The sequence below is a fragment of the Lampris incognitus genome, chromosome 7, assembly GCF_029633865.1.
Source record: "Lampris incognitus isolate fLamInc1 chromosome 7, fLamInc1.hap2, whole genome shotgun sequence".
NCBI lineage: Eukaryota > Metazoa > Chordata > Actinopteri > Lampriformes > Lampridae > Lampris > Lampris incognitus.
Window position 1 is genome coordinate 47,885,952 of NC_079217.1, and position 22,147 is coordinate 47,908,098.

General features: G+C 43.0%; 1 pseudogene; it reads left to right on the forward strand.

Annotated features, from left to right (window-relative positions):
• LOC130115256 (zinc finger protein 135-like) overlaps positions 1 to 22,147 on the forward strand; it is a 38,689-nt pseudogene that overhangs the window by 3,271 nt on the left and 13,271 nt on the right.

Consider the following 22,147-nt stretch of genomic DNA (forward strand, 5'->3'; position numbering starts at 1 on the left):
TCTTCCCCCTAAGAGATGACTGCACACACTCGACTGCAGCCTGCATACCAGAGACAGTTTGAGTTTTCTTCTGCAGTGAAATGTTTAGGCGTTCAAGCTCTCCAATAACAGCAGAGGCAAGTGTGAGGCCCAACACAGTCTTGCCTTTGCTTAAATGCTCAAATAAGCCATTGGCAGTTGACCTGCGAGACTGGGATGAGTGGGGTAATTGGCCGAGTACAATTAGGGAGAAAGAGGGGGGGGGGTTGTTAAAGTGACTGCTCTAAAGGATATCACTTAATATTGTCTGTGAATGTTCTCACTCGTCCAGGTCATGGTTATCCAAAGGAATTGAATCAAGTGCAATTGGACTTGGTATATATCCGTGAAGACGTTTCGCCTCTCATCCAAGAGGCTTCATCAGTTCGTGCCTTTCTGATTAGACCAAGCTAGTCTGACTGGCTGGTGATGAAACTCAGATATTTATCCTCTTTGGAGTCGTTATCAGAGCTATTGATGTCCATGGCTCTCTAAACTCGGCCATGTACAACATTGCCAAACATGTAGCCAACATCTTGACCCCTTTAGTGGGTGAAACACCTCACCATATCCAAAACTCCATTGACTTTGTGAACAAGGTCCAAGGCATAAAACTGGAACCAAATGAAACCATGGTATCCTACGACGTGACCTCGTTATTCACCTGCATCCCAACCATGGAGGCTTTGGAAACTGTGGGGCAACATTTGCTACGGGACGACACCCTCCAGGATAGGACCAACCTCAGCCCAGACCAGATTTGCCAACTACTGGACCTTTGCCTGAACACTACATATTTCCAATTCAGGGGCCAGTTTTCCAGACAGAAACACGGCTGTGCAATGGGCTCACCAGTATCTCCCATTGTGGCCAACTTACACTCACCGGCCACTTTATTAGGCACACTTGTCCAACTGCTCATTAACGCAAATTTCTAATCAGCCAATCACATGGCAGCAACTCAATGCATTTAGGCATGTAGACATGGTCAAGACGATCTGCTGCAGTTCAAACCGAGCATCAGAATGGGGAAGAAAGGTGATTTAAGTGACTTTGAACGTGGCATGGTTGTTGGTGCCAGACGGGCTGGTCTGAGTATTTCAGAAACTGCTGATCTACTGGGATTTTCACGCACAACCATCTCTAGGGTTTACAGAGAATGGTCCGAAAAAGAGAAAATATCCAGTGAGCTGCAGTTCTGTGGGCGAAAATGCCTTGTTGATGCCAGAGGTCAGAGGAGAATGGCCAGACTGGTTCGAGCTGATAGAAAGGCAACAGTAACTCAAATAACCACTCATTACAACCGACGTATGCAGAAGAGCATCTCTGAACGCACAACACGTCGAACCTTGAGGCAAATGGGCTACAGCAGCAGAAGACCACACCGGGTGCCACTCCTGTCAGCTAAGAACAGGAAACTGAGGCTACAATTCGAACAGGCTCACTAAAATTGGACAATAGAAGATTGGAAAAATGTTGCCTGGTCTGATGAGTCTCGATTTCTGCTGCGACATTCGGATGGTAGGGTCAGAATTTGGCGTCAACAACATGAAAGCATGGATCCATCCTGCCTTGTATCAACGGTTCAGGCTGGTGGTGGTGGTGTAATGGTGTGGGGGATATTTTCTTGGCACACTTTGGGCCCCTTAGTACCAATTGAGCATCATGTCCACGCCACAGCCTACCTGAGTATTGTTGCTGACCATGTCCATCCCTTTATGACCACAGTGTTCCCATCTTCTGATGGCTACTTCCAGCAGGATAACGCGCCATGTCATAAAGCTCGAATCATCTCAGACTGGTTTCTTGAACATGGCAATGAGTTCACTGTACTCAAATGGCCTCCACAGTCACCAGATCTCAATCCAATAGCGCACCTTTGGGATGTGGTGGACCGGGAGATTTGCATCATGGATGTGCAGCCGACAAATCTGCAGCAACTGCGTGATGCTATCATGTCAATATGGACCAAACTCTCTGAGGAATGTTTCCAGTACCTTGTTGAATCTATGCCACGAAGGATTAAGGCAGTTCTGAAGGCAAAAGGGGGTCCAACCCGGTACTAGCAAGGTGTACCTAATAAAGTGGCCAGTGAGTGTATATATGGAAGAGGTAGAACACAGGGCCCTGAACTCCTTCAGAGGAACACCTCCGAGCCACTGGTTCAGATATGTGGACGACACAGGTCAAAATCCAAACACAAGAGGTGCGAGCATTTACCAAACACATCAACTCAGTGGACAAGAACATTAAGTTCACAAGGGAAGACGTAAAGAACAACAGTTTGCCCTTCTTGGACTGTGACATCCACATTGGGGAAGACAAGAGCCTCCACATTGGGGTTTACAGGAAACCTACACACACAAACCAATATCTACTTTTCGACTCGCACCACCCTCTGGAACACAAACTGGGCATCATCAGAACTCTGCAACACAGAGCCGACAATGTGCCCAGCAGCACTCAGGCCCAACGGGAAGAACCACAAACACCTGAGGGGAGCTTTAAAAACCTGCGGCTACCCCAGTTGGACCTTTGTGAAAAGTGCAACACGTTCCAAAAAGACCAACTGGGTGAGCGATGAGGAGAAAAGGAACAGAGGGAATAACATAGTCATCCCATATGTTTCTGGGGTCTCCGAGAAACTCAGGAGAATTTTTAACAAACACCGCATCCTGGTATACTTCAAACCCAGCAACACACTCCCGACAAAGACTGGTTCATCCCAAAGACGGTGTACCACACACCCAAAAAAGCAATCTGGTGTATGCTGTACAATGCAATGAGGATTGCACTGACCTTTACATAGGAGAAACCAAACAACCACTACACAAACGGATGGCCCAACACAGAAGGCCAAACTCCTCAGGACAAGACTCAGCAGTTTATCTACACCTAAAGGAGAAGACACACTCCTTCGAGGACAGCAACGTACACATTTTGGACAGGGAAGATAGATAGTTTGAAAGATGGGTGAAGGAAGCCATCTATGCGAAACTGGAAAAACCATCCCTCAACAGAGGAGGAGGTCTGCGACACCACCTATCTCCCACTTACAATGCCATCCTTTCATCTCTACCCAGGAGAATCAAGAAGCTTAGCCTCCAAGAACAACAGTCGGTCACTAACGGCTCCAACGACTCATGACCACTGAATGGAGCACTAACGAAGTCGAAACTAACACCCTCAACGACATGTCAGCCTCAACGACTGTTGCTGCTTAACATCGGATCACAAAGAGCCATGCACATCAATAGCTCTGATAACGACGGGCGTGGCTAAACATCGGAACCCAAAAGAGCCATGCATATCAATACCTCGGATAACGACGGGCGTTGCTAAACATCGGAACACAAAGAGCCATGGACATCAATAGCTCTGATAACGACTCCAAAGAGGATAAATATCTGAGTTTCATCACCAGCCAGTCAGACTAGCTTGGTCTAGTCAGAAAGGCACGAACTGATGAAGCCTCTTGGATGAGAGGCGAAACGTCTTCACGGATATATACCAAGTCCAATTGCACTTGATTCAATTCCTTTGGATATCACTTAATACTGCATTGCCCATGATTTTATTTAAAGGTGTCCAGTCATAGTTTCCCTTAATGTTTATATGTCTCTCCCCTCTAGACCTCCAGCAGTTCCTTGTTTCTGAAGATAAGGTTCCCTCTGTGAAGCAGGAGTGGAGCCCCATCCTGGACCAGGGGGAGCCAAAGCCCCCACACATTAAAGAGGAGGAGGAGCAACTCTGGAGCAGTCAGGAGGAAGAGCAGCTTGAAGGACTGGAGGAGAAGGCTGACATTACCGAGCTGTCATTTCCTCCTGTCCCTGTGAGGAGAGAAAATGATGCGGAGAGAGCTCAATCCTCTCAGCTTCATCAAAGCCAAACTGAAGAGAAAAGAGAGGCAGAGCCTCCAGCCAGCACCTTAACTGAGCAGATGAAACCAGAAACTGATGGAGAATACTTTGGACCAATAGAACCAGCCAGTAACCTCAATCAAGATTGTGATATACAACCAACTAGTGATGGATATCTCTCTTCAGACTGTTGTGAAAGTGAGACTGAAGACAATGATGATGGTCGGAACAAGACTAGAAAACCTCACTCATGTTTGGACACAACAGAGAACAATGAAATCAGTAATCGGCAATCTGCTGAGAATCAACCCTTCAGTTGCTCAGTTTGTGGTAAAGGATTTTTTGATAAACACGTTATGCAAACACACATGATAATACACACAAGAAAGAAGCCTTTCAGTTGCTCATTCTGTGGTAAAGAGTTTTCTGAAAGAGGAAATATGAAGAAACATATGATAATGCATTCAGGAGAGATACCTTTCAGTTGCTCAGTCTGTGGTAAAGGGTTTTATCAAAGAGGACATATGCAGGCACATATGAGAATACATACAGGAGAGAAACCTTTCAGTTGCCCAGTTTGTGGTAAAGGGTTTTCTCGAAGAGTGCATGTGCAGTCACATATGAGAATACATACGGGAGAGAAACCCTTCAGTTGCCCAGTCTGTGGTAAAGGGTTTTCTCAAAGAGGAAGTATGCAGAGGCACATGATAATACATTCAGGAGAGAAACCCTTCGGTTGCCCAGTCTGTGGTAAAGGGTTTTCTCAAAGAGGAAGTATGCAGATGCACCTGATAATACATACAGGAGAGAAACCCTTCAGTTGCTCAGTCTGTGGTAAAGGGTTTTCTCAAAGAGGACATATGCAGTCACACATGAGAATACATACAGGAGAGAAACCTTCCATTGCCCAGTCTGTCGTAAAGGATTTTCTGAAAGAGGAAGTATGCAGAGACACATGATAATACATTCAGGAGATAAACCCTTCAGTTGCTCCGTGTGTGGTAAAGGGTTTTCTGAAAGAGGAAACATGCAGAGACACATCAAAATACATACAGATGTCACGAGAATGTGAAGGGGGTTAGGGACTTTTAAGCATTCATGATTCTGTACTAATTTTTTCAGAATATGAATATGATCACACTAGTAGGCATGGTTCCCATTAAAAGAAAAATTAAGATGTATTGTCTCATGTGCATCTGTATCTCAATTTATATACTCAGTATATATATTCAACTGGGGACCGCCATCAACAGCAGGCTGACCTTCAATGACGACACAATAAGTATTGTCTTGAGCTGCCAGCAGATAACTTACCTGGTACGGAGACTAAGGTGTCTGGGTGTAGCCCCTGCCATCCTCTGCAGCTTTTACATCTGCCATACTGGGAGTCTCCTTACTTTCTCTTTCCTGGCCTGGTATGGACGGGTGTTTGAGGCCAACTAGAGCAAGCTGTAGAGGGTGACAACGCTGAGGTCTTAGCTCTATGGACAATGGTGCTCAGGTCTCCAACTGCTGTACAAGCAGTGGGCAGTGAGTAAAGCAGGAAAGATTGCCAGGGATAAAACACGATCTCAACACCTGCTTGAAGAGCCTACCCTGTGTCAGGAGATATCGTGTTCCCTACTTGAAGAACACCCCCAGCCACCTCTCTCTTGCCCCAGAATACCTGGACCTATTGCTCTAAACCTCCACCTTCACCTTCAACTGCACCCACCCTGCCCAGGACTGTCTTGTTCTTATCCTTGCTTTGTTTTTAAACCCAACTTCTAGCCGATACCTGATCTTTTATGTTTGTTTATCTATGTTGTGTGTGTGTTGCTGTACACTCTGACCTGAACAAAACGATTTTCCCTTGAGGATAAATAAAGACATCTTATCTTATGTTGTCTTATCCTAGCTTTTCTACTTAAACAGGGAAGAACGCAGGTGTGCATCTGGTTTGTTTGTTCATCTTTAATGTAAAAAAAGCACCGATCCTTGGGGTAGACCAACTTCTGGCTTAGCGTGTTTTGGGGTTTGAAAGCAACCGAGCGCGGTGTTTGGGCCTGTCTCAACTTTATGTTTATGTTTATTTAGATCCCCATTAGCTGTTACACAAGGCAACAGCTAGTCTTCCTGGGGTCCACATTAAAAACTTCCTACAACAACATCCATGTATACACATGCTTTCACATGCACGCATACATCAATAAACACAATAAACACAATTGCATCATAAATTAAATTCATCCCCCACCCCATCCCACCCACCTCAATTAAACCATTATTATTAGAGAAGCCAAATACATAATCCCCCCCTCCCACACACACACTTACAGTAGCATCTATCACAGACTACTCCTACCAACTGCTTTGAGCTACACATTTCAGAGTAAAAATATAAAAAGTTATGTATTGGACATTTTAGACATTTTGTATGTCTGTACCTAAAAATAACCTCTTAAGTTGCTTTTTAAGACTTTCTTTACTTGTTACTTGAGTAATAACGTACTATGGCAACCTATTCCACTGTGAAATGGCCCTATACATAGCAGTTCTTTTCATTGCATTTGTTCTGGGTTGAGGAATTGTAACATGACCCCTGCTAACTTGTCTTATTCCATGTTCCTGTCTGTCCTGGGAAAAAGTTATTCTTGAGTACAGGCAGTAGGGTTGTTTTGACGCAACTATATTCCTGAATAACGTTAGAAGACTGCGTGTTAATCTGTCTTCTACTTTAAACCAGGCAAGATCACGGTGCATTTGGTCTATACCTTTTGTCATTGAACACCTGAGTGCAAAACGTGCTGCTCTATTCTGCACTATCTGAAGCTTGTTTAGCTCCTGTTTTGCTGCACTTGGCCAGATTGCTGGGCAGTAGTCAAGGTGTGACAAAACCAAGGTTTGTATAACCTGTAAGATGGTAGTTGGCGTAAGGAAAGAGGAGTATCTTCTTATCATAGATATTCCTCTCCCCATTTTTCCAATTATTTTGTCTGTGTGATTCTGACACGATAGTTGTTCATCAAGAATGACTCCTAGAAGTTCAGCCTCAGTAACTTGTTCTATGCAGCTGCCCGTGATAGATATGCTTAATTGGTTCTGACTTCTTAATGCATGGTTTGTGCCAAAAACAATACATTTCGTCTTTGATACATTCAAAACTAGATGTTTTTTGGTCACCCAGTCCAAAATTAATTTCATATAATTTTCCAATAGAACATTTAACTCATCCACACTGTTTGATGACATATACACTGTGGAATCAACGGCAAACATAGCTAAGCTAGCATTACTCAAAACAAGTGGCATATCATTGGGAAAAATAGAGTAGAGTAATGGGCCCAAACAACTTCCCCGAGGAACACCACACTATACTGTCCTTACAATAGAAAAACTACTGTTAAAGTAAACAGTCTGTTCTGTTTGATAAGTAGCTCCTCATCCAATTAAGGGTCAAATTATTAAAGCCATAAGCAGCAAGTTTCATTAAAAGGATGTTGTGGTCTATTAAATCAAACGCAGCACTAAAATCAATTAGCACAGCACCCACAATCCTTTTCCTGCCTATATCCCTCAGCCACTGATCAGTCATCTGCATCAAAGCAGTACTTGTGGAGTGATCTTTTTTGTAGGCATGCTGAAATTCAGAGTTTGTTAACAGAAAAATAAGATAAAACCTGGTCAAACACAACTCTTTCCATAAGCTTGCTTAGCACCGGAAGGATGCTGAGAGGACGGCTATTAGCACCTGTAAACATGTCCTTCTTGTTTTTGGGTAAAGGAATAAATTTTGCAGCTTTCCATGCCATGGATATACACCCTTCTGTAAACTTAGGTTCAAAATATGGCATATGGGTAATGCAATAGGGCCAGAAATCATTCTTAAGAGTTTCCCATCAAGGTTATCTAACCCTGAGGGTTTTTCACTATTTACACTACTAAGAAGTGTTTCTACTGTATTCACTTGAACAGCTTGAAAGTCAAATTCACAACCTCTATTTTTCATAAAATTGTCAATCAATTGTTTTGAAAGTTTGTTATCTGAAGTTGTTGTTTTATTTTTTAGTTTCTCAATCTTTCCAGCAAAATAGTCACTTAAATAGTTAGCAATATCTTGAGGTTTAGTTAGGAAGGTACCATCTGACTCTAGGAAGGAGGGTGTATCCCCCCCCCCCGATCTACTCATTAGCTCATTTAAAGTTTTCCACAGTTTCTTTTCATCATGTTTAATTTCATTCATCCTATTTTGATAATACCTTCTTTTCTTTTTTCTATTTATTTTTGTCATTTGGTTTCTTAGTGAACAGTATGACTTCCAACCAGTTGCATTACCCGACTTAGTTGACTCAGTTTTCATTTTATCCCTCTGGGCCATCAAGGCTTTCAGTTCCTCATCAATCCAAGCTGCTTTTCTTTTCCTTACTGTGAATTTCTTAATGGGAGCATGTTTGTCAGCCACTTCTAAAAACATACTTGTAAAAAGTTCAAGTGCTGCATCCACATCATGTATTTAAACACATTATTTACACCCATTGTATTTACACCCATTGTACCCTATTTATGTCCCTAATGAAATCATTCTCATAAAAAGATTTAAAAGATCTTTGAACAACAACTCTAGGTACAACTTTTGGTATTTTGGCTTTCCTAACAATTGCCACCATATCGTGATCACCAAAGCCAATTGGAATTGATATAGCCTTTGAGCACATTTCTTTAGCATTAGTGAAAATGTGGTCAATACAGGTTGCTGATTTTTGTCCTGCACAGTTGTATACACCCGAGTAGGTACATTCACCACCTGAAATAAATTACACACCTTTGCAATATCACTCAGCTTCCTTTTCAATGAACATTTTGCAGAGAGCCAGTCTATATTAAAATCCCCTAGAAAATACATCTCTCTATCACAGTCTGTAGCTTTCTGCAACATGTAACATATATCTTCTAAGTACTGAGCATTTGCACTTGGTGGTCTATAACAACACCCTAAGAGAAATGGTTTGGTGTGAGGTAAATGTATTTGAATCCATAGGGCTCAATAGCTGAAGTCAAAAGATCCTCTCTTATCCTGACAGGTATATGGTTCTGGATATATATTGCCACACCACCACCATAGCTGTTTCTATCATTTCTAAAAACACTATATCCTGACACAGCAATTTCATTTACATCTACCGATGGATCTACAGTGCTGCTTGAAAGTATGTGAACCCCTTGAGCAGTTTAGATGTTTCTGTTGTTTTACCATGATTTTCTTATTTTATCATCACCAGTTTTTATATATGAAATGTCAGATATATGTTTATCAATTGCATCTAATTGTTTAGTGGGACTTGTTTAAGTAGCCCAAAAACTACATGAAACATGGAATTAGGGTATGTGCAAAAGTAAGTGAACCCCCAGCTGCATTGGTTAAGTCAAGCAGGTAACAGACTGAGGTGAAACACATTTGGGTGCTTAATTAATCATTTGAGCAGACCAATGAAATGAGACATCCTTGGGAAAGGGTTTGGCCTGCATGAATTAAAAGAGAGGAAACCAACCAAACCACTGTGGTCCCATACAAATCAACAATGCCGAGAGCAAAGGTGATATCCGAGGACATGAAGAAGAGGGTAGTGACAGCCCATCAGTCTGGGGAGGGCTATAAGACCATCTCCAAAAGATTCCAGCTCCATCCATCCACTGTAAGACATATAATTTACAAATGGACGGCTGTCAACATGACAGCAACTCTGCCTAGAAGTGGACGCCCATCAAAACTATCACCCAGAAGCACCAGAAAAATAATACATCAGGTAAAGGCCAACCCACACATCACCTCTAGAGAGTTGCAGACCTCTCTGATAGCATCTGGGACAAATGTGCATGCATCTACAATCAGACGAAAATTGAATAGCCATGACGTTCATGGGAGGGTTGCTAGAAGGAAGCCTCTGCTCTCAAAAAAGAATAAAGCTGCCCGTTTCAACTTTGCCAGAGAGCACTTGGACAAACCAGAGGCCTTCTGGAAGTCCATTCTCTGGACAGACGAGTCCAAAATAGAATTATTTGGTCACAATCAAAACCAACATGTTTGGAGAAAAGCCAACACTGCATATGAAGAAAAGAACCTCCTCCCAACAGTGAAGCATGTTGGTGGAAATGTGAAGGTCTGGGGCTGCTTTTCTGGTTCTGGACCTGGACGACTCCATATTATCCAAGGAACCATGAATTCTCCGGCATATCAACAAATTCTTGACCAGAATCTCCTGCCATCAGTCAGGGAGTTGAAGCTGGGACGAAAATGGATTGTGCAACAAGACAATGACCCAAAGCATTCCAGCAAAACTACAAAGGCATGGCTTCAGAGAAAGAGGATTTGTACTCTGGATTGGCCCAGTCAAAGTCCGGACCTTAATCCAATTGAAATGTTGTGGCAAGACCTGAAGAAGTTGGCACATACCAGATGTCCCTCCAACCTCTCTCAACTGGCTGAGTTCTGCAAAGAGGTGTGGGCAAAAAGCCCCATAAGCAGATGCGAGAGACTGGTTAGGGGTTACAGAAGACGTTTGGTTGAAGTGATGGCTGCAAAAGGAGGAGCCACAAGCTACTAATACAAGGGTTCACATACTTTTGCACATGTTAAATTTTCAAGTTTTGTGAAATAAACCACCTTTGTTGAATTAAATAATGAAAATATATCTCTTTTTGTGTGTGTGTGTCCATTATTTGGAAGGTGTGCTTTACAAATTGGGATTTGGATGTATGTGTAATAAGCTTATTTTAATGTTTTTTACAAAAACAGTGACCCTGTGGGGAGGGTTCATAAACTTTCAAGCAGCACTGTATGTGACATTCTGAAATGGCAAGTATGTGTAAATTCTCATTTTCAAATAAGGAAGTCACCTCATGAACTTTATATTTAAGACTGCATATATATTAAGATGTGCTATTTTAAACCCTTCTTTGGTAATTTAAAAAACAGTGAATAATTCATCTAATCTTCCATTTGAGAAACAAACATCAGAACATTCAACTCTTGTACAGCTTAGTGGGTCTCAATCCTCCTTCCCTCCCTCCTTGGTTTCACAATAAGGCGATCATAACTAATAACTGCATAGTCCCCTCTAGCTCTTGCCTCCTCCATCGCTGGCAACAGCTCAGCACGCTTCTTGCGCAGTTGATCTGAAAAGTCTTCGCTTATATACACTGAAGTGTTCTTTAGGTTAGCCCTTGCCCTTGTCACGATGAGGTGTTTGTCTTTAAAGCATAAAAGCTTAACCACAAACTGGCCTTGGCTTCTTAGGATCACCCCTGAACTTTCCACTCCTGTGTGCACGCTCTATCTCTATAGTGTCTGGGTCCAGTTTGAGCTTTGAGGAGAATAGCTCTTGGACCTTGGTCTCAGTCTCAGCCCAAGTCTCATGTGGCTTGTCGGTCTTGATGCCTTCAATGACGAGATTGTTCCTCCGGGTTTGGTTCTCCAGATAATCCACTCTCTCAGAATTGTCATATGAATCCACTAGCTTTGATTTGATTTGTAGGACCTGCTTTGCAAGATCCTTAGCCTCAGCTGAATGCTTTGTCTGGTCAGCCTTTATTTCATCAATGTCTTTTTGAGAGCATTTCAGACTAATCTTTAGCTCTTGAATCTCAGCCATCAGAGAATTGGTTCTCTTCATAAAAATTCTTCATAAATTCTTCATAAAGTGTTTCTGTTGCTCCGACATGTCCTTGAGTATATCCATAGTTACAAAATCAGGCTCCTCACCTTGACTCTTGCTTGTGTTCCTGTGTGACATCTTCAGATGTAAGAGTATTTTCACTCCAAAGCAGCAATTACTTTCAGATATATTTAAAATTGAGGTCTTACCAGGATGTAACAGCTACTATAGGCAGGAATCACTCCGGATATACAAGATCTTCTTTGTAGACTCAGGTCCAAGAGTTTCCTCCTCTTTTGCTTAGGCTGTATCAAACACAGCAGATTATTTTCCGACACTCCCACCACATATGGAATCACCACTGGTTTACGCTTAGGAAGCTGTTGTCCTCTTCTCGTCGATTGGCTGGTGGGCGTCTTCCTGGCTTTAACAAACGCCCAGTTATGATACCCACAGTTAACCAGGGCCTGTTTAATGTGGGATTTCTCCCCGGCCGCTGTGTTGGTGGGGACGTTGTCAGCTTGGTGGTACAGCGTCCCGATGACTCATAGTTTGTGCTCCAGTGGATGATGAGAGTCAAACCTTCAGTACTGATCAATATGTGTTTGTTTACGGTAAACATCAACAATCAAACGTTCCCTGTCACCAATTGAATTTGACAGTCTAAGAAGGCTTTAGACTTTGCCAGTTATGAGTTATGAAACGTTTCTCTCTCAATAAACGTTGAGTCCAAATAAACTGATTCAACTTTGAATATTTTTACACTTTATGTAGTTACTTAACATCTACATTGGGTTTTGAACAGTTTTCTAGCTTTTTATGGATGTTATTCGTCCGTCGCAGCGACGAGGACCATAGTCATCCTGTGATGGATGACTGGTGACTTGCACGATGATTAAAGTGAGGAAGAGTTTCGCATCATCTTTCCCACTCTCGTACCACCTACTACCAGTGGCAAGACTAAGCTAAGACGACTGGCAATGGAGACGGATGCAGATTTTTTCTCAGGGTTTCTTCCCGAAGCCTTTCCCGTATACGACTATACCCGCAAGGCCGCCGAGGTTTAAATCAGAGTTTTCCTTCTCCTAGATGAATTGCCTGACAAGGCTAACGAGTCCAATCGACCCACCCGGTTATACCGCCGGGAACTCGGTCGCCCCCGCAGCAGTTGTGAAAACAGGAGGTACCACGAGAAGGTGCTGCTGCGGAGACATTTGCGTAGGAGCGGCCATATGCTAAGGTCCTTTGCTAAGCTTTTTAGAGATACATTTTGCTTGAAGAATGTATTGCAAATAGTTACTTTTGATTGTTTGATTTGGTTTAGAATGGCAAATAGCAATAAACATTGTATACATACTTGTTCTTGTTGTTCACTTTGGTTTTTAACATTTTCAAGTATTTCTACATTTTTGGGTTTTAAAGACGTTTTTATTTTTATTTTAATTTATGACTGTAAACTACTAATAAGACACGTTAGTCCCTAGCTAACGGGTCTGACCCTTTAGCCGAACGGCTAGTGATGTCGCCTTGTGGTGCAGTACACCTCATCTCGAATCCCGCACCGGGCAAGAAAATAACCTGTTACATTGGTGGCAGCGGTGGGATCCGGAAGTGTGCAGATCCTCAGAAGTCTCTTCGGAGCGCGGGAATAACAAAGCGCGAGCGCACTTCCGGGGGAGGGTGACGACTGTAAACTAGTAATAAGACACGTTAGCCCCTACTTAATGGGTCTGACCCCTTAGCCGAACGGTTAGTGATGCCGCCTTGTGGTACAGTACACCCCGTATCGAATCCCGCACCGAGCAAGAAAATAACCGGTTACATGACTTTTTTTACATTTCATGTGTTCTGTTGGATTCCTTGGATAATGTCAATTTTTCCGAGGTAATAAAGTATTTCAATAAGGTTTGAACACCGGCAGGAAAGCTGGTGTGCTTGCCTACTTATTTTTAAAGAATTGTTTATCACTTTCAGGAGGTGCATATATTTCACCAAAGTAATCACTGATTGGTCAGTTGTCCTTTTCGCAATAATAGATCATCCCTCTTTGTCTTTTATTTGTTTTTTGACATTCAAATTTAACCGTATTAGATGTTAGAATTGCTACTCCTCTTTCGCGAGTATTACAGTGGGAGCTAAGGTGTTTTTGAATCCAAATCTCTTCAATTTCTCTTGCTGTTTGTGATGGGTGTGTTTCTTGTAGGAAGCTGATCTGTGTTTTTTCCTTTTTAATTGTAGCCATAATTTTAGCTCTTTTGACTGGGTTTCCTAACCCATTAACATTCAAACACATTTAGCCCGTGCTAATGTAACCCCCTATCATATTACAATAGTTAATTTACATTTATGGGTACTTATGCGTAATTCGGTACTGTCACTTTAAGAGACCGTGATCCTACGTCAGGCTTGCTGGGCGGTACTCTTCCGCATTACATTCTATGCGAGCTGGAAGATCACCAGTCGTTACCGTGATTGCAAGCCTGAACATTTTTATTTCTTATATTAGGTAAGCATGTGTAAACCTATCAGTACCACGTGTAACAAATTTTGTGTTGAATATCTTAAGTAACCTGAAAAGTAAAAGTTTAAATGTCGTGGTTCATAAATATATTTGCAACGTTGATGTGACTAGCCTATGGTTACTAGCCTTCACCACACTATGTGTAGCTAGCGTTAGCCCCAACATGTGAATGTAATTCTCTGCTATACTGTGGTTTTAATATCTTCTAGAGGTTGGTGTATTTCGGAAATGTTTACAAATGTCACATTGTTTGTTTCGTTTTGTTCTGTGAGTAGAAAATATTGTAGGTGGTAATTTTCTTAACGTTAATTTCAATCGTAGTATGTATTTTGCAATAGCAGTTAAACTTGTACTCTTCTGCATTACATTCTATGCGAGCTGGCAGGTCACTAGTCGTTACCGTGGTTACAAGCCTGAACATTTTTATTTCTTATATTAGCGAACTGCTGTTTGGACACGGCCCACAACCTAGCCATTAAGGTTGCGTCTTCCCGCTATTTGATTTTGGGACCGGATGTGGTCAGCAGATTCATCCGTCCTAAATCGTCCATCGTTTACTGCGTAGCGCCTCCTGTTGGCGAACTCGACGAACTGTGAGCCAGGAAACACCACGGATTTATTCAAGTAAGACTGTTCCAGTAGCCATTCACTCCCTGGATTTATTCAAGTAAAACTTCCAGTTAAGGGCCCCAACGAAATATCTCCTTTTGTTTATTATTTTGTTTATTTGGGTGTTGTGCACAACAGGGGTATTGCAGCGCTGCAACTTATCAGTGTATAATTCATACTTGTATTTTGCATATACACTACCGTTCAAAAGTTTGGGATCACCCAAACAATTTCGTGTTTTCCATGAAAAGTCACACTTATTCACCACCATATGTTGTGAAATGAATAGAAAATAGAGTCAAGACATTGACAAGGTTAGAAATAATGATTTGTATTTGAAATAAGATTTTTTTTACATCAAACTTTGCTTTCGTCAAAGAATCCTCCATTTGCAGCAATTACAGCATTGCAGACCTTTGGCATTCTAGCTGTTAATTTGTTGAGGTAATCTGGAGAAATTGCACCCCACGCTTCCAGAAGCAGCTCCCACAAGTTGGATTGGTTGGATGGGCACTTCTTTGAGCAGATTGAGTTTCTGGAGCATCACATTTGTGGGGTCAATTAAACGCTCAAAATGGCCAGAAAAAGAGAACTTTCATCTGAAACTCGACAGTCTATTCTTGTTCTTAGAAATGAAGGCTATTCCATGCGAGAAATTGCTAAGAAATTGAAGATTTCCTACACCGGTGTGTACTACTCCCTTCAGAGGACAGCACAAACAGGCTCTAACAGGTACTATTTAATGAAGATGCCAGTTGGGGACCTGTGAGGCGTCTGTTTCTCAAACTAGAGACTCTAATGTACTTATCTTCTTGCTCAGTTGTGCAACGCGGCCTCCCACTTCTTTTTCTACTCTGGTTAGAGCCTGTTTGTGCTGTCCTCTGAAGGGAGTAGTACACACCGGTGTAGGAAATCTTCAATTTCTTAGCAATTTCTCGCATGGAATAGCCTTCATTTCTAAGAACAAGAATAGACTGTCGAGTTTCAGATGAAAGTTCTCTTTTTCTGGCCATTTTGAGCGTTTAATTGACCCCACAAATGTGATGCTCCAGAAACTCAATCTGCTCAAAGAAGTGCCCATCCAACCAATCCAACTTGTGGGAGCTGCTTCTGGAAGCGTGGGGTGCAATTTCTCCAGATTACCTCAACAAATTAACAGCTAGAATGCCAAAGGTCTGCAATGCTGTAATTGCTGCAAATGGAGGATTCTTTGACGAAAGCAAAGTTTGATGTAAAAAAAATCTTATTTCAAATACAAATCATTATTTCTAACCTTGTCAATGTCTTGACTCTATTTTCTATTCATTTCACAACATATGGTGGTGAATAAGTGTGACTTTTCATGGAAAACACAAAATTGTTTGGGTGATCCCAAACTTTTGAACGGTAGTGTATATATATATTATTTTTAGTAGAGAAGCCAGACACATTGGTCAGACAGAGGAAACAGTCTGTCACGTGATCCTTCTGTTCTCGCCATATCATTGGGGCTGCAAATGGCATTGCCTTCCGAATACCTCTGAGCCAAGCTCTCAGGTTGACTTCACATGTTGCACAACAAATGCGAGGAGCCCAGGGTTTCTCTTGGTCACCAATTTTACATCTGAAGTAAAGCTGATAGGCTTTCTTAATAAGTGCAGTCATGGTACGTCTTTGAGCCTTAAGGGTATACTCACCACAGACGTAACAGAATGTATCGCAGCTGTTACAACATTGACGAGACATTTCTGCTGTATTAAATCTTCCTGAAGACAATAAATCCTCTTGTTAAGTTTACTCACTATGCTGTTGTCTGAAGAACATGTGCATCAACATGTGTCCAGACAGCATCTGTCAATATGAGCAGCTTTTATAGCCTGTCTGCCAGCATCTAACCTGACTAAGCATGCCCAGGCATGCCCGAGACAACATTTGCATAGCACCTACACATGCCGAAGTATGCTTTGACTGACCAAAACAGCTCGCTTTGTGGGCAACAGGCTAGTAGACTTAAAATATGACGGGACATCACAAAAATTGGTTATATACAAAATTGTATGTGATAGGAAAGATTTAAGGTGATTTTTGTGATCAGTAGCCCAAAATCACTAAAATATACCCAAAAGTGTTCAGGAAGCAAAATCTTTGTTGTCCTCATGTAAGAACCCTACTCGGGCAAATGCAAATGAATACAAACGATACAGAGCATTAGCAAGAAAGACTGTTAAGGATGGAAACAGAAAAAATAAATGTTGGAGGACAGTTTGTGGGATACTATATCTGGATAGCCCAGTCAGGTAGATATGGTCCAGAATCCATAAAATGTCTGAAAAAGTTGTCAACACATGGATTCCAGCTCTGAATGATGAATGTACTGAGGCTGTAAAGAAAAAGCGGGCACTATGTGTTGAGATTTTTCAGGATGTTCATAAGTCAAAGTCACTTGGAGATGAGGGCTTTAGGATAAGGAAAGAAGCCTTGAAAGAACAAAAATGGAAATTAAACGATGTATTTTAGGGAAACAGCTCATCTTCTTCTACTGCTTTTGGCTGCTCCCGTTAGGGGTCGCCACAGCGGATCATCCGTTTCAATCTCTTTTTGTCCTCTGCATCTTCCACTGTCACACCAACCACATGCATGTCCCCCCTCACCATATCCTTTAACCTCCTCTTTGGCCTTCCTCTTTTCCTCTTGCCTGGCAGCTCATTCTTCAGTATCTATCCATCCATTATCTGAACTACTGCTGTCACATTATATTCGAATATCGAATTTAATTTCGAATTTGCATTAAAACATGAGATTCGAACGTAAATGGGGAAATTCGAATTGAATAAATAAATAAAAAATAAATAAATAAATAATACATTGATTGTACTTTTAAATTATTAATTAATCAATGTCAAAAATTCCAAAAGTATGCTACGGCAAGAATTCCAGCTCTAATTACCCATAAGTCCATTACCCATAAGTCCATGGAGCGGAAACGTAGGCCTAGGCTGCAGCCAGAAACGAGAAAATGGAGGAATTTGGTGCTGCCGACAACGAGCTCGATGAGCAGCATACCAGAAAGATCGTCACTCCAGAGAATCTTGGGAGTGCGATTGGGAAACACTTTGGTTTTTGGAGTGTAAATGGAAAGACTGAAAACAAGGACAAGGTAATATGCAAACTATGTGAGCGTGAACTAGCATACCATAGTTCCACCACCAACCTACATGCAGTTCCATCATCCGGCCGAATACAAAGAACTGCAGAACCCTGCTGGTGCGTCTGCTGCTGCTAAACAACCCAGGCTGACAACGTTTTTCTCACCTTCGGCTGCTCTGTCCTCTACACGAAAAGAGGCGATCACTTCACAACTCACCAAATTCACATGTAAAGACATGCGGCCAATAAGCATCGCGGAAGGTGGAGGCTTTAAAGATTTTCTCCGTGAAATTGAGCCACGTTACACTATCCCAGCAGAACCACAATAACTAAAAACATTGTGAAACTCTACGATACTACTCGTGAAAATGTACGCCAGATACTAAGCGATAAGGAAATTGCACTCACTACAGATGGGTGGACGTCTATAGCAACAGACTCTTATGTTACAGTTACAGCAAACGTAATGTCGGAGGCATGGGAACTGAACGATTTTGTCCTACAAACGAAAGACTTGAGAAGTAGCCACACTGCAGAAAACGTCGCGGAGTGCATTTCTGGCACACTGAGGGATTTTCACATTCCCCGTGAATCGGTGATCGCAGTCACAACAGACAATGCACATAACTATGTGCATGCAGCTGTGGAGAGGTACCTCGATACCGTTAATATACCTTGCATGGCACATACAATCAATCTAGCTGTACGTAAAGGGCTAGACGTCAGAGCCATAGACACGACACTTAGCAGGCTAAAGAAAGCAGCCGCACATTTCAGCAGGTCACCTACCGACAGCTACCTATTGGAGGATAAACAGCGTTTGCTGGGCTTGAAAACTGATAAATTAATTAACGATTGCATCACGCGATGGAATAGTACATATGAAATGATCTGCAGGGCATCGGAACAACAGGCAGCTGTTGTAGCTGTAATATTTGAGAAAAAATGGTCAAATCTCGAACTAACCACAACTGAATGGTCCATGGTCGAACAGATGCGTGAAATACTTAGACCGTTCAAGATAGCGACTGAGGCTTTGTCAACTAACAAATATCCCACAGCTTCTGCTGTATTGCCTTTACAGCATGTACTACTGTGTCAACTTGGCTCACCCATTCCTAATGCAATGCCCAGCTTGAGGGAAATGACCGCAAAGATCGACACAGATTTGAGGAAGCGTTATGACAAAAATAACGAAGCAACATTCATGTTATTGAATAAAGCAGCATACCTGGATCCCCGCTTTCATAGTTTAATGCATTTATCAGAGGAACAGAAGGACCAAGTGCACGCAAACATTAAAGAAGAAATGGCCGTGAGATTTGAAAGTGGGACAGATGAGCATTCGTTAAGCTCAGACACTCGCGCACGAAAAACGGCCCTGACGGCAACGGGCGATCTGTTTGGAGAAACATACAAGGGAAGGGGCGAGACGAGAGACCACCAAGAAAATGTACTGCACCAAGAGATGTGGTCCTACCGAAGACAGACAACGATGCCAGCAGACAGCAATCCTCTTCTATGGTGGAAGACGCTGGGTAGCGCAAAATATCCCCACCTGGCGCAGCTTGCAAGAAAGTAGCTGAGTGTTCCCGGGACATCAGTGCGTTCTGAGCGAGTCTTTTCCATAGCTGGGAATATTGTTAACAAGAAGCGCTCCGCTCTTGACACTGAACACGTTAACCAGTTGATATTCCTGGCGAATAATTTGTAGCCTCCCAGTCCAGTTAGGCCTATGTGTAGGCTATGTATAATCGTATTTACAAAGGCCACATAACCCACTATTTTTTATTTTATTATTACTATTATTATTTATTTTAGTTATTTAGTTTGGTGGGCTTGCCTAGGCTCCTTATAGACCACGTTCTGTCAGTAGCCTACGTTACATTGCCATGGCAGCGCTGAATGCAGCCCAATTGCGGTGAGGATTATTGACATTATTACTTTTTTGAGAAGCATACTCTGTGGTAATTGTTTTTGAAAATATGGCAACATTTGACTTCATAATTTGCTTTAAACTTCACTAATTATTTCGACCGAAATATGTTGTCTGTCTGCTTGTCCCCTCTTGTGGATACAAATGGTAAAACGCATGATCAAAATAATAACTGGTCAATAAATTACGGGTTATTTTTAGTCTTGCCATTTTAAAGACCGTTTTTTACGTGGAAATTCGAATCCAAATTCGAATATGGGTACAATTCTGCCACGAATATCGAATATGTTTTTTTCTTAAAGTGACAGCCCTAATCTGAACCGCTTATCCTGCTCTCAGGGTCGTGGGGATGCTGGACCCTATACCAGCAGTCATTGGGCGGCAGGTGGGGAGACACCCTGGACAGGCTGCCAGGCCATCACAGGGCCGACACGCGCATACACACACACACACACACACACACACACTTTGCTTGCTTTAGGTTGTCCGTCGTGTCCGATGATGACAATCCTGCCTCTGTCACTTGTGAGTCTTCTTATGGCTGTAAAGCCCAATCCGCGATCCACAATGTCTGCCACAGACAGAACAGGTGAAATCACTGACTGGGGGTGTAGGTGTGGTACTGGCTTCATGTCTCTTCAGACGTCTTCTGGTCCGTCGATCACCGCGGTCCTTCTCGAGGTTTTGCACCCCTTGTTGACAGAGCTGCCGCCAGATGGAGCGTTGGGCGGCAGTGTCTTCCAGCTGGCTCGGGTTCAGGCCGCACTTCTTTATGATGGTCTTCAGCTGGTCTTTGTACCGTTTTTTCTGGCCCCCTGCCAAGCGGCGGCCAAGATGTAGCTGGCCATACAGCACTTTACGCGGTAAGCGCTCCTTTGGCATCCTGATGACGTGACCGAGCCATCGAAGTTGGTGCTGGGTGACGGTAGCCTCCATGCTGATGCAGTTGGTCTTGCGGAGTATTTCAGTATGGGGCACTCGGTCACGCCAGGTTATCCTCAGGATGCATTGTAGGCATCTGATGTGGAAGGCCTCAAGCATCCTGAGGTGGTGGCTGTACAGGGTCCACGCCTCACAGCTGTAGAGGAGAGTCGTGATGACAACTGCCAAGTAGACAGATATTTTGGTGTGGAGGTTGAGGTCTTTGTTTTGAAAGACCCTTCTCCTAAGTCTGCCAAAAGAGGATGACGCTTGTTTAATCCGGTTTTGCATCTCCCTGTCGATGCTGCAGTCGTCAGAGAGAAAGCTGCCCAGGTATTTGAAGGATTCCACTGTTGCAAGTGGTTTGTCGGAGATGTTGAAGGTTGGTGAATGAGATGGAGGAGTAGATGCCCACTGGCATACTACTTCAGTCTTTGTCACATTTATAGAGAGCCCCAGCCTACCATACGCCCTTGTAGCAGCTGCAAGGGTAGCTTGTAGTGCCTCGGGTGTGTGGGCCACAACTGCACAGTCATCTGCGTACTGTAACTCAATGATGTGCTCCGATGTCATTTTTGTGACCGCTTGGAGCCTACGGATGTTAAATAGGTTTCCATCTAGTCTGAAGTCCACAGTAACCCCACTGTCCTTCCTGATTTCCTTGTGGAGCAGCAATGTCACACACAGGAGGAAGATGTTAAAAAGAACTGGAGCAAGGATGCACCCCTGACGTACCCCGGTGCACACCCTGAAGGGCTCAGATTCCTGGCCTCCAATGGTCACACGTGCCATCATCCCCACGTGAAATCTTTGAAGGATGTTGACAAACTTTCGTGGACAGCCAAACTTCAGGAGGATGTTCCATAGGATGTCCCTGTTGACTGTGTCGAAAGCCTTTGACAGGTCGATGAAGGCTATGAAGAGGTTCTGATGTTGCTCCCTGCACTTCTCTTGGAGTTGCCGTGCTGTGAACACCATGTCCACAGTACTCCTATTCCTCCTAAACCCACACTGTGACTCAGGCAACAGCTCCTCTGAGATGTGTTTTACCAGCCTGTGTAACATGAGTTTGGCCAGGACTTTTCCAGCAACAGCCAGTAGTGAAATGCCACGGCTGTTGCAACAGAGGGACTTGTCTCCTTTGCCTTTATATATGGAGATGATGTTAGCATCCCTCCACTGCTGAGGGACAGTTTCGTTCTTCCATACGTGTGAGATGAACAGGAAAAGTGCACGGGTGCAGAGGTAGCCTCCCTGTTTAAAAATCTCTGCAGGGATACTGTCAGGGCCAGGAGTCTTGTTATTTTTCAGCGACCTAACTGCACAATGAACCTCTTCAAAGGTTGGTGGAAGGTCAAGGTCTTGGATGGTGGGGCGGACAGGTAGTTCATCCAAGATCGAGGGATCGGTTGGGGAGGGCTGGTTCAAAAGAGTCTCAAAATGTTCTGCCCATCTTTTTGTGATGAGTTTCTGGTCTTTTATGAGGGTGGTACCATCATCAGACTTCAGGGGGGAGACAGAGCAG